The sequence below is a fragment of the Mastomys coucha genome, unplaced genomic scaffold (assembly GCF_008632895.1).
Source record: "Mastomys coucha isolate ucsf_1 unplaced genomic scaffold, UCSF_Mcou_1 pScaffold3, whole genome shotgun sequence".
Taxonomy (NCBI): domain Eukaryota; kingdom Metazoa; phylum Chordata; class Mammalia; order Rodentia; family Muridae; genus Mastomys; species Mastomys coucha.
The window spans coordinates 69,227,581-69,230,814 of NW_022196909.1; the positions used below are offsets into that span (position 1 = coordinate 69,227,581).

Genomic DNA, 3,234 nt, shown 5'->3' on the forward strand with positions numbered 1-3,234 from the left:
CTCTATATTAGCCACCTAAAGATAACTAGTTCTAATCCCCTAATATTAAAATATAAAAAACACATGGGAAATAAGTTCAAATAGAAATAACATAAACATGTCATAAATAGTAAACAAAAAACTTCCTGTGGGATAGCATGGATAACAAATGGTCTACTGTGTAAATTTTAGAATGAGACAGACAAAAGTTGGAAGGCCGGTTAATTTTCTCCTACTTCTGCTTTTGCTTCATCTCCTTGGGTATCCATTGTCCACAATGTTAAGTTGTCTATCAGTAAGTGCATTTTTAGCATGCAGTCTTTGTACGACTCTTTACAAGTTCAGCAATGGCTTCATCAAAATCTGTTTTTGCCAGAGAGCAAGCTTTGTCTGCAGAGTTCAGAATCTCATAGTATAATGCAAGGAAGTTGAGGGTCAGACCCAGTCTGATGGGGTGTGTTGGATGTACCTCCTTTTTGCTGATTTCAAATGCTTCTTAGTATGCTTGTTTTGACTGATCCACAATTCCTTTCTTATCATTGCCAGAAGCAACCTCAGCCAAGTAATGGTAGTAGTCACCCTTCCTTTTCAAATAGAAGACTTTGCTTTTTGGTTGTGGATCATTGGAAACCAAGAACTTTTCCAAAAGAGATAGTGCATCTTTACAGATGTCTCTTAGCTCAGTCTCCATTTTCTCTCTGTACTCTTGAGCCACCTGCTGCTTTTTCTTAGCACCTTCTGTATTTTGTTCCATACTTAAGACCTCCAAGATGACCTATGGGTTCCTATAACATTTTTATAAGCAGCAGACAGACGATTCCTCTCCTCATTAGACAACTCAGCTCCTTGCTCAGTGACAGATTTCATGCAGGCTGCTTAGTAGGCCAGTATGGCCTTCTATGCCGGCTCAATTTTATCCATAACTGCTTATTTGTTGACCGGAGTGGGTGGTGGCACATAGACCAGGCTCAGTAGTCTCTGGGCAGCTGCAGCAGTGGTCTTTATTTTTAAAATTCTCATTATAACATGTTAGCCTTTAAGATTTCCCAGTACTCTGTCTTAAGTTTTGGTGCCAATTAGATGTGTTAGTATGGGGCAGTAGAATCTGTGTCTGCTTTAGGTCAAAGGTAAAGGGTTTAATGTGCTTAGAGACTCAACAGGTAAGAGAAGAAAGAGAGCTCTGAGCAGCTGAGCAACACAAAGAACAAATAGACGGAGCTAGAAATTATTTTTCCCAAATAAAAAAAGATCAACTCACAATGGATTACAGACCTATATATAAGCCCAAGAAGCCATGAAACTACTAGATGTTTCAGGACATTAGAACAAAAAATATGATTTGTAAATAAAACTTCAAAAGTACAAGGAACAAATTTTTTTAAAAAATGGATAAATTGAGTTGCATGAAACAAAAATCCTTCTGAGCAATGAAAAGAAGCACTAGATTGAAAGACAATATATCAACTGGGGGATGCAAAGTACACGCTTGATACAGAGCTGATTAAAATCAAAACGTAGAATCATCCAAATAAGCAAGTAAGAAATCAATAACTGTTTAAATAGATATTATTCAATAAAAGACATATACATGGTCAAAATGTGCATGAAAATCCATAATTAACCATAGAGGAATTAATATCAAAACTATCACAAACTATCACCTTATCCCAGTAAGAATGTATTGTGAAAATGTATTGTTTGTCTGTCTGTCTGTCTGCCTGCCTGCCTGCCTGCCTGCCTCTCTATCTATCTATCTATCTATCTATCTATCTATCTATCTATCTATCTATCTATCTATCTAATCTTTATCCATAATGCTTTTTAAAAAGATTCTCTCTTTTCCCTCCTCTGTGTGTGTGTTTGAGGGTGGGGGAGTAGAAAGAGGGAGACAGAGAGACAGAGAGACAGAGAGAGACAGAGAGAGACACACACAGAGAGAACTCAAAATTCATTCATGCGTGTATGTTCCCTTAGAGGAAGCAGCCAGAGAGTGAGTGTCAGATCTCCTAAAGCTGTAATTACAGGTGATGCTTGGATCCTCTGGAAGAGCAGCAAGTGCTCTTTTACCACTGACCATCTCTCCAGGGTCCAAAATTCTTTTACTTTTTAATGGCCAAGTAGTCTCCAGTGCTATCATTTACTGTACCATATAGAACTAGATTTGGGGTTAAGTGAAGCAAACCAGGCACAGAAAGATAAGTGGTTTTTTTATTAGATATTTTCTTTATTTACATGGCATATGATTTCTCCTTTCCCAGTTCCCCCCCCAAAAACCCCAAAAAACAACAAGAACAAACCCCTATTGCCTCCCCCTCTCCCTGCTTGTCACCCCACCCTCTCCCACTTGTTGGCCCTGGTATTCCCCTACACTGGGGCACAGAAATTTCACAGGGCCGAGGGCCTCTCCTCCCATTGATGATCGACTTTGCAATCCTCTACTATACACATGCTTCTAGAACAATCAGTCCCATCATATATAGTCCTTGGTTGGTGGTTGAGTCCCTGGGAACTCTGAGGGTACTAGTTAGTTCATATTGTTGTTCGTCCTAAGGGGCTGCAAACGCTTCAGCTCCTTTGGTCCTTTCTTTAACTCCTTCATTGGGGACCCTGTACTTAGTTCAATGGATGGCTGTGAGCCTCTACATCTGTATTAGTCAGGTACTGTCAGAGCCTCTCAGGAGATAGTTATATCAGGCTGGGTTGTCCTTCCTTCAGTCTCTGCTCCATAGTTAGTCTGTGAAACTCCTTCTGAGGGTATTTTGTTCCACCTTTTAAGATAAGTGTTTTCTAATCCTAGTATCTTCTAGGAAAATATTAATGACCCTGGATGTTTTCAATGACTTGTTCGTTTTACATATGTTTAGGGACTTAAAAATTGGCCCTGGCAGAAGGTAGAAATGTTGGAGAAAATATCTAAATTCAATATGTCTGGAACCCATAACACCCAGAGGAAGCTCCACTCCCAGGTGCTCTGATACACCCAGGATCAGAGGTAAGCAGGAACCAACATCTGTCCCAACACTGGGAATAACTGGGACCAGTGAGACCAGGCACTTAGGAACTCCACCAGCCTAGTGACTCCAGTTCCTTCTGAGTCTGTCTGGGTTAGAGTTCTGAGCAGATCTTGGGCACAAGCTCTGCAGCAAGTCCCACAACACACAGAGAAAGCCACACTCCCAGGTGATCCAACAAGCCCAGGATCACAGGATCCCAGAACCACAGGATCACAGAGGCAGCTTGACTCTGAGGAGTTCT

The 3,234-nt window shown here is 40.6% G+C and overlaps 1 pseudogene; it reads right to left on the reverse strand.

The window, feature by feature from the left end:
- Positions 1 to 200: 200 nt before the first annotated feature.
- Positions 201 to 2,056, reverse strand: LOC116074488 (annotated as a pseudogene).
- Positions 2,057 to 3,234: the final 1,178 nt, after the last annotated feature.